Raw genomic sequence first — 11,227 nt, 5'->3', positions numbered from 1 at the left:
CATTCCAGCTGTTACCTGTGCCCTGTTACCCGTTCCTGTATTCCGTATTGTTCCTGTGCCTACCAGCGTTGGAGTCGTGTCGCCTGCCACGTCCAGTGTCGTTTGCCACGTCCAGTGTCGTTTGCCACGTCCAGTGTCTTCTGCTTCATCGGATACTGCCCGCCACGTCTGGCGCCACCTGCCGTACCAGCCTCCATCCGTGTTGAAGCCACAGCCACTGTCCGGACTATTTCAGGTACCCAAGCGTTACTGTCTGCCATTTGACTTTCGCATAGACTGAGACCTGGTCAGCTGCCTCCCCGCTACGGCAGAGCGGCCTAGTGGGTCCACATACCCTGTGTCCGTGACACATGGCCATAAAAAGATTTGCATATTGTGGTGCCATTTTACTTCTCATTGCTGTTCTGCTCTGTTGTAAGTATATGCTGTCACCAAATAAGTAAAATAATGATGGTTGCCAATTAATTTGGTAAGTTCCATCACAGATTCAGTTTCAATTGCTTTATTCTCCAAGATGACCTGGCAAGCATTTAATCCATCGTGGTCATTCATGGTGACCAGGATGGTTCCTTCTGCTAGGGCACCTATTGCTGCTGAGTTTGTTTGTACATGTATCCTCCGAATTGCAAAGTGAGGCCAATAGGAACCAAACGCCGAACGTATCCTGCAAACGCAGTGGGAATAGACCCTAATATGGCACACGTAAAAGTCTATAGGCTTATACTGTACCTATGTATGCCTCCAATTTCATAAGGAACCCTACAAAGAATTATTTTCTTCAGATTCCTACACAATCCAAAAGAAAAAAAAATCATGCCATCTTCCATCAGATGCTATGTGAAAAATATATTCTACGCTAGAAACATTGCTTTTAGGGGAGAATACCTCCATAACAGTGAAAATATATAGAATGTATTTATTTGCATAGTTCATGGTATAGACCAGTGGTTCCCAAACTTTCTGACACCGGGACCCACTTTTGGCTGAGACTTTTGTGTCAGGCCTACCATACTTAGCCCCATTTCGTCTGACGTATGTCAACAGTATTCGTAGCTAGATGCCGGTACTTAGCTCAATTAGAAAAATAAGTCCCTGCAACATTGTAAACTATAATTGTGCGGATCAGGGAGGGGCGTGATCAAAGTATCCTGCTGAAGTGCCTCGCTGAAGCCCAACTATGATGGTGAGTCATGTGACCTGACCCATCCATCAATGACCATCAGAGGCATAGCTAGAGATAGCACAGGGGGATGTAGCACAGGGGGATGAAACACATCTGAGTGTGCCCCAACCCAGTGGGCCCCCCACACAGTATAATGATCCCTTAGGGACCCCCACACAGTATAATGTCCTTATAGCTGCCCCCACACAGTATAATGCCGTAATAAATAACTGTACCATAAGGCAGGAAACAGAGTGCCTACGGCTCCTTAGTACGAAACCATAGGGACTCTGTAGGCCTATTTGTACATTAGGCTTAGGAAAACCTATTCCATTAGTATTTATAGTGAATAATGCACATAATGATTTTATGCAGATCATACAGAATTAATGTAATAAGTCACATGTGCTGCAGTTGACCAATTACTGGCAGGTGCCCACATGGAAACAGTGTGGGCGCTATTACTGCGACCAACTGCTCTGGATGCGATTTCATGCTACCGAGAACAGCTGTCACTTACCATAGGCTTTCCTGAGGCCCATCAAATAGCTCCATATAGTTGACAATCTTTGTTCCACAGGCACTGCAAAGACGGCTGTACACTATATCCTGCAGTTTACAGATGAACTCTAAGAGAGATTTTTCCCCTGTGAATGCCCTTCTCTTTATTTGGATCTATCGCGCTTTCACTAGAAGCATGTTCTATGAGGGAATTCCTTGACATTTCAATAATATTAAAACTTACATAACTCCCACGTTAGGGTACTCATCACAAATTCTCCCTCTTTTTTATAAAGCTGTTGGTCCTGTTCTGAAATGCAAAAATTGTGTCTCACTCTGCTGGTTAGTTATACAAAAATTGAGATTATAATCATTCATAGTCATGACAGTGGAGATCATAGTCATGCATAGTCATGACAGTAGAGAATATAGTCATGAAGGATTTGTATACGTCCTGTGGTTAATGTAAGTCAACATCAACAATTATTTGAATTATTTATTTACTTCATTTTTACTTTATATTTGCAAATTATATAGTAAAATCCATTCATTTTCTTAAAATTTAACATGGGGAATACAGATGACTCTTTCTATCAGGCAATATTTTAAGACAAAAAAATCATACTTGTGTATAATTTCAGAATACTTATATGAAAGAAATATTCCCCTCATGTCTGCTTGCTAGTTCATCTAGAGGAATGACGTGTCATAAGACTTCTGGTCTGAACAGGATGACACCTTGCAGAACAGTTGGACCAGAAAGTGTGTCAAAGGTTCACAAATGGAATTGCAACATGCAGTCATTATAGAGTACGATATGCTTGAAGGAAAATAAATCATTAAGCTGCTTCATGCTGTATAAATGAATTGTAAGGCCAATTCCATATAGTTTCGCTTAGTGCCGTTTTATATGTCAAAACCACTATTAAAACTGCATTAAGTGAACACAGCCTAAACTGAATGTCCACCTTCGAACACCTTTTTTTTTTTTTTTATTACTATGTAAATAAGTTCCAAATTGTGTGGTTATTTATTTTTTTATAAATCTTTATAGTGGTCAGAGCTCTGTTTTTCAAATAGAAAGCCCAAAACCCCCTGCATAGACCTACAGTTAAATTATGAAAACTCAATGGGGGAATTTAAAAATGTTGATGTTTGTGCCGTTTCCGCCATTCCCGAAACTTTTTTTTAAAAGTGGGGGAAGCTTAGTAGAAGGGGACGTGGTCACCCGCGGCCCGACAAATTTATCATAATTTACGCCAGAAGCTGGTATAAATTATGGTGCAAATCTACTTCAGCTCATAACTGGCGTTGATCTGACTCTCTGGTGCATGGAAGGACAGGGATGTGCTTAATTTATAAAGAAGAATGAAAAACATTTTACTCCAATTTTCTTTATATTAAGACTGGAGCATGAAACGCAAGCCCTAATAAATTTCCCCCTGTGTGCCTGTAACCACCATAAGGGGGAGCTTAGGAGCTAACTGCATTCATGGAACTCAATAATAAAACAGTATGCAATAAGCTACTAAGCAATCCCTAGTGGTGACTACAGGCCACCAGAATTTCAGAATGCCTATGTAGGGGATTCGTATCTGAATCAGAAGAATGGAATTCCAACCAATTTTTAAAATCTAATCGAATTAGTTAGCACAGAATGATGGCACTAAATATTACATGCTGTTAAAATGTGGACATTCTCTTTGAGGTCAAGAAATATCCTTACAGAGGCATATCCTAAAATACTTGGACACATTACAAAAGCTTATAAGGGCTTTCCGAGCTATACAAAAAAGTAGAAGGGGCAGGAGAGATGCATTAAAAAAAAAAAGAAGAAAAGCCATTACTCACCTCACAGATTTCTGGCGTTCCAGCACCGCCGCGCCGGTCCTCCCCGCTGATGTTTAATGACATGGCTGCAGCGATGATGTGCCCTTAAACACATGCAGGGCCGGCCTTAGGGGTGTGCGACCTGTGCGAGTGCACAGGGCACTACACCCTCCCAGCATGTAGGGGGCGCCACTGGGCTCTGCCTCTGCTCTGCCTTCTGCTCCTCATTACGCCCACAGAGGAAGCAAGAGCAGATGAGGAAGCTCCACCTACAGCCCGTCCTGCAAGAAGCCTGTGATCCTGTCAGCAAGGAGAGATGGTAAGTTTCTATGTGTATGTATATGTTCCAGTATGTGTGTATATGTGTATATATGTCTCAATGTTAGTGTGTATATAAGAATGCCTCTGTGTGTGTTTATATAGGTGTGGGTATAGTTATCAGAGTGTGATATCTGTGGCGTTACATAGAACTGCACTTAAAATCTACTACATTATCTGTACTCAGAGAATTATCACTGTGTGTTAACTGTGGTATTACATAGGACTGCAGGTAACATCTACTACATTATGCGTACTCAGAGAATTATCATTGTGTGTTATCTGTGGTATTACATAGGACTGCAGGTAACATCTACTACATTATCTGTATTTAGAGAATTAGCACTGTGTGTTATCTGTGGTATTACATAGAACTGCAGGTAACATATACTACATTATCTGTACTCAGAGAGTTTTCACTGTGTGTGTTAACTGTGGTATTACATAGGACTGCAGGTAACATCTACTATATTATCTGTACTCAGAGTTATCACTGTGTGTTATCTGTGGTATTACATAGGACTGCAGGTGACATCTACTACATTATCTGCACTGTGTATATATGGGTATGTATGTGAATGTGTCTTAGTGCTTGTGTATATGCACATTTTATGTTTTTGTATATGTGCCTGACAGTGTATTTACGTGCCTGTGTGTAGAAGATCCAAACATAGGAGCAGCACTGTGTCAATAGCCAGAAACGGTTGGTGCTAGCTTCAAAATATCAAGGAGTGACGGGCTCCTCATGCATATATCCAAGAAAAAGAGACTGGAAGCAGCACTCAGCAAAGAAATGTGAATTTATTCACCCAACACAGCAACGTTTCACTTCCTCCATGGAAGCATTTTCAAGCAATAAATGAAAACCACACATTGCACCGCCGCGCCGGTCCTCCCCGCAGATGTTTAATGACATGGCTGCAGCGATGATGTGCCCTTAAACCCATGCAGGGCCGGCCTTAGGGGTGTGCGACCTGTGCGAGTGCACAGGGCACTGCACCCTCCCAGCATGTAGGGGGCGCCACTGGGCTCTGCCTCTGCTCTGCCTTCTGCTCCTCATTACGCCCACAGAGGAAGCAAGAGCAGATGAGGAAGCTCCACCTACAGCCCATCCTGCAAGAAGCCTGTGATCCTGTCAGCAAGGAGAGATGGTAAGTTTCTGTGTATGTATATGTTCCAGTATGTGTGTATATGTGTATATATGTCTCAATGTTAGTGTGTATATAAGAATGCCTCTGTGTGTGTTTATATAGGTGTGGGTATAGTTATCAGAGTGTGATATCTGTGGCGTTACATAGGACTGCACTTAAAATCTACTACATTATCTGTACTCAGAGAATTATCACTGTGTGTTAACTGTGGTATTACATAGGACTGCAGGTAACATCTACTACATTATGCGTACTCAGAGAATTATCATTGTGTGTTATCTGTGGTATTACATAGAACTGCAGGTAACATATACTACATTATCTGTACTCAGAGAGTTTTCACTGTGTGTGTTAACTGTGGTATTACATAGGACTGCAGGTAACATCTACTATATTATCTGTACTCAGAGTTATCACTGTGTGTTATCTGTGGTATTACATAGGACTGCAGGTGACATCTACTACATTATCTGCACTGTGTATATATGGGTATGTATGTGAATGTGTCTTAGTGCTTGTGTATATGCGCATTTTATGTTTTTGTATATGTGCCTGACAGTGTATTTACGTGCCTGTGTGTGTGTCTGTATATACAGTATGTGTATGTATGTTTATATATTTACCTCTATGTATGTATATATTCCAGAATGTGTGTATACATTTGCCTGTTTGTCTAAATATGTCCCTCTATGTATGTACAGTATTTATGTTCCAGCATGTGCGTATCAATATATGCAGTTAGTTTGTGGAGGGCAGCAATAGTGAGTCCCGGAGAGGGCGTCATCCAACCTAAGGCTGGCCCTGTACCCACGTAATTGCTATAGCCAATCATTGGCCTCAGCAATCCTGTGCCATATATCCACTGAGACCAGTGATTGGCTGCAGCGATCATGTGGGTCTACAAACACGTCATCGCTGCAGCCATGTCAATCAACTGCGGCGGGGAGGACCGGAGCTGTGAGGCTGGAACGCCGGTGATCTGTGAGGGGTGTAATGGCTCTTTTTTTTAATGCATCTCTCCTACCCCAGCCACTTTTTTTTAATAACTCGGAAAATGCTTTTAACAGGCATCAACCTCACCAGCAAGCTGTATAGGATCTATATACAATAAAAATATATAGAAAGTATTTATTTGCATAGTTCATGGTATAGACCAATGGTTCCCAAACTTTCTGACGCCGAGACCCATTTTTGGCTGAGACTTTTGTGTCGGATCTACCGTACTTAGTCCCATTTCGTCTGACGTATGTCAACAGTATTCATAGCTAGATGCCGGTACTTAGCTCCATTCGAAAAATAAGTCCCTGCAACATTGAAAACAATAATTGTGTGGATCGGAGAGGGGGCGGGCTCAAAGTATCCTGCTGAAGTGCATCACTGAGGCCCAACTATGACCACTGATGGTGAGTCATGTGACCTGACCCATCCATCAATGACCATCAGAGGCGTAGCTAGGGCTTTAGAACAGGGGGATGAAAGACATCTGAGTGTGCCCCAACCCAGTGGGCCCCCCCCACACAGTATAATGATCCCTTAGGGACCCCCACACAGTATAATGTCCTTATAGTTGCCCCCAGACAGTATAATGCCCCTATAGCTCCCTCCACACAGTATAATGTCCCTATAGTGCCTCCCTACATAGTGTAATGCACCTAAAGCTGTCCCTACACAGTGTAATGCCCTTATAGTGCCGCCCTACACAATATAGTGCCCATAAAGCTACCCACACACAGTATAATGCCCTTATTGTGCCTCCCTACACAGTATAATGCCCCTTTAAGCTGCCCCCACACAGTATAATGCCCCCATAGCTGCCCCAACACAGGATAATGCCCCCACAAAGTATAATGCCCCCATAGCTGCCCCCACACAGTATAATGCCCCCATAGCTGCCTTACACAGTATAATGCCCCCAAAGCCACCCCACACCATATAATGCCCCCATAGCTGCCCCCACACAATATAATTCCCCACTGCTGGCCCCACATAGTATAATTCCCCCATAGCAGCCCCAATAGCTGCCCCCGAACAGTATAATACCCACCATAGCTGCCCCCACAGGATAATGCCACTTTAGTGTATCCCCACATAGTATAATGTCCCTATAGCTGCCTCCAAGGATAATGACCATATAGCTTCCCATGAAGTATAATGTCACTATAGCTGCCCACACAGGATAATCCCCTATAGCTGCCCCCACACAGTATAATGCCCTTATAGCTGCCCCCACACAGAAAAATGCCCCCATAGCTGCCCAACACACTATAATGGCCCTATAGCTGCCCCGACAAAGTATAATGCCCTAATAGCTGCCCCCACAGTATAATACCCCCATATTGGCCTACTCTATACCCAGTATAATGTCCCATAGTACCTAATAGAAAAATAATAAAATAACTATTTACCTATTCTTGTTCCCACGATGAGTGGAGGAGATCCTTCTCCTCCTTTGGTCTGTGCTATGAGTGACTTGGCGCAGACATGCGCGATGACGTCAGTACATCGCCTCTGTCTGCACCGAGCAGCCCACGGCTCACCACATAGTGAATGCTGGAGCAAGGTGCCATCAGCTCCTTGCTCCAGCATTGAATACAACTGTATCTGCATCTTGAAGACATCTGTAAGTGGCTCGCGACCCACCCGGAGGTCTTCACATGACCCCCCATGGGATAGCGACCCACAGTTTGGGAAAAGCTGGAATAAACAATTCAATATGTTACATTCTGTAGCTATGTTATGGTTGCATAGCTGAAAACCAATGTGTTAGGACACTATAATAACAACAGTACCATTATTTTTAATCCCACTTGTCAGTATCTAGAAATTTGCTTCCTAGTTTAAAAGGGTTTGAACTTCAAGAATCCACAAAACAAAATGACCGAAAAAGCTTGTTTGAGACCTCCAGATGAATTTTGGTGAGAGTTTTCCTCTTTGGTGACTATAATTGCATTTATTGGTAAGACATTGTAATCCACATTTTATTATCACAGTGGTAGATGTCTTTATTCTTAGTGGTGGTGTTGGACCAATGACACTGAAAATGTAGGTGATGAATGTATAGAAGAGGTCCCATTAACCTTGAAAAGTTGTTTTGGAAGGGTTATGGCGATATTGTTCTGAGACCATAATAAGGCCATTTCAGATAGAATGTACTGCATATCTGACAAGTATGGGACTAAAAAAGATCTGTAGATATGAAAATGATGGTTTAATAGTGCAAAATAAACTAATCACTATAAATTTTACATAACATATATGTCATATAGAAAGTGTAACGCATATTTAAATTATTTAATAGTTGGGCTCGAATTAAAGAGAACCTGTCACCTGACCAAAAAAAACTGCAGTTGATATCTCAGTTAGTTGTGGCGCCCCATATGCAAAAGAGGCCTTTGACTGTAGAGTGGGCGGTTAACACCGCTTACTTGCGGGAAAGTGAGTCTTACCACTCTGTGCTGTCTAATTAGAGCGTACATTGTATGAGCTGCTCTGACGGAAAGGAAATCATATAGAAGTAACGAAACATCAAAGTGCAAAGTTGGGACTCTGACCTCTAGCACGTGTGTTACTGGAGTTCTCTGTCCGCTGTACATGTCACTGCATTAGACGTGGCTGCTACTAGTTGTATACAGTAGCATACTATGTGTGTCAGCACATGGCTGGAAATGTTGTCTGTGTCCTGCTTCAAAGTCTGTAGTTCTTCCTATTATTGATGATAAATCAAGTTTTATGGAGGTAGTATAAATTAAGCGATAAAAATCTATCTAGATTAACCTTTTCATGCCAAGTGAATTTTTATTATGTCTGGAAGGAAAACTTTTTTTATATAGCAGAATAATTTAATTTAGCTCATCAATTACATAAAAATATGAATCTAAAGCTGGTCATACATTTCTGATAGATGTCGGCCAAATGCTTATTCCGCAAACAGCTATACCTCCCGACACATTCATACACATGCACGCTCGGCTTGGCCGAGCATGCACGCGTTACCAATAGGTAGAAGCCATAAAGCTCCTCTGGCAGCGGCTTATCTCCATGCAAACAAAAGGACTGAGCATGATTCGTCGAGGGTGAGTCGGGACACCGCCATACACATTAGATGGTTGGCCGGTCCCACCGAAATCGCCAGGTACAGCCATGGCCACCATCAGGGCAGTACTGCTGGTACTCGGGGGCCCGGCAACAAGGATTAAAAGAAGGGGCCCGTCCGCTACTTTAAACATTTTATTGAGGGCCCCAGTGTTAGTTACTTGGAGAAAGGAACGGACCCTGCAATGTAACGGGCCGTTCTTTACTCTGAAACTTACGCCGGGGCCCTGAGAGGAAGATGCTGCATGAGCAGGAAACAGAAGCTCCGTGTCACGTGTGGAGGGAGCCACCCACCAGACAGACAGGTCCAGGGGAGGGAGGAATAAGGACGAGCTGGAGAGGAGCAGTGCCACGCAGTTCCCCCCTCCTGCCTGCAAATTGTAACTGCAACTGGGCCACCTTCTCACCTCACTGCATCTCCCTCCATCACTTTATGCTCAATGCACATGATGCATATTACGTACGGTTTTGCTGCTCGTATTTGCGTGTGGCGAATCCGCAGCGTAATAAAGTACCAGCATAATCAATGAGATTCCATGAAATCTCATGTACACGCTGTAGTATTTTTCGGGACAGAATTTATTTTTCCATGGAAACAAAAGATCTGCAGACTGCACTTTTGCTTCCGTCAAAAAAATAAATAAATAGGAAACCTAGCAAACGGAGACAAACGGAAAGCAACTGAAACAAAAGAATTACCATTGAAATCAATGGTAATTCTAACGGAACCGTTGCTTTCCGTTTAATCTTTCAATCCTATTTTCCTCTGTCAGAAGAGAGGTAAACGTATAGTAACGGAAGTGTGAACTTAGCCTTAGAAAGGTACAGGTGGGTACCTGCGTAAATATATCTGCTACGTCTTCAGGTACAGGTAAGAAAGAGAAAAGAGTTAAGAAAATACATTAATGAAGAAACTACACCAACCCCTTAGCAGTCACCCCTTACATACACAGTTTCTTATCCTAAACATATACTATTACAATAACTAATGCAAAGTTAAACTAGCTCTCTTCCTATACTCCAACCATTTATCGTTTGACCCCCTAACTGGTCTGGATAAGAAAATTGTCACTAATTATATCACAATACCATAATATAATATTTTTTTGTAATCTAAGCTAAAATATGACAGGTATTATTGAGTTTCAATTGCACACATTAGTGGCCCAAATTCACCTCATTGCTGAATATTGACCCTGTTCATATCAATGGCATTATCATGAGACTTACTGTAAGATGGTAACTACCCTCCACACAGGACACATTTTGTTAAGGTTAGGTAAAGAAGCCACATAGGTAAAGATGTACAGTAGGATCTGAGCAAATGAAATATTGATAAATCCTTCAGCCCAGACAGAATTCATTCACAGGTATTAAGGGAACTGAGTTCAGTAATGGACAGACCATTGTATCTCATGTTCTTAGACTCTCTTTTAACAGGATCAGTGTCACAGGTATGGAGGACGACTGATGTCGTACCAATATTTAAAGGTAAGAAGGTGGAACTACCGTCCAGTAAGTTTGACATCTGTGGTATGTAAAACATTTGAAGGTATTCTAAGAGTACCCACACATGTAGCAGATTTGTTGTGCTAGTTCTTTCGTTTTGAAAACAGTGTAGCTCGTTGGGCTACTCTGTTTTCATAAGTTTTATTCACTTCTTGGGAAACAGCAGTGCAAAACGCGCTTGGTTGTTTCTGGAAAACCCGGCCACATTCTAACTTAGTGGACTGAGCCCAGCGACAGCTGTAGAAGGTAGGGCCGTGGTAATGGGACCCCATTCTAGCGATTGTCCCAGAGATGGGACCTGCATTTACCGAATACCCCTTTAGTTTGTTTGTAAAATATTACTGAAAAACAGAAATAAGCTAGCAGCAAGGGCAAATTATGGCAGATGAATTTTAATGTCGAGAAATTTAAAATAAGGCAAGTACCAAGTGAGCTCCAAATGGGATGGTTTTCTAATAGACCTTTTGGGACCCATTTTTGGGTCAGAGTCTGGGCCCACCGGAAGATCCTCTGGTACTTTGGTGGACTAGTCTGACCCTGGACCTGAACAGATGATGTTATAAAATGCTGCTTTAAACCAGCAATGCAAAAAGGACAAGGTTCCTTAAAGGAATTGTCTCACTGGACAAACTTTTTCCATATGAGGGCATGTGTATATAATCGT

This window comes from Rhinoderma darwinii, chromosome 2, assembly GCF_050947455.1.
Source record: "Rhinoderma darwinii isolate aRhiDar2 chromosome 2, aRhiDar2.hap1, whole genome shotgun sequence".
In the NCBI taxonomy this organism is placed as follows: Eukaryota; Metazoa; Chordata; class Amphibia; order Anura; family Rhinodermatidae; genus Rhinoderma; species Rhinoderma darwinii.
The sequence above is the reverse complement of the archived record's forward strand: the minus strand, read 5'-3'. Positions refer to the sequence as shown.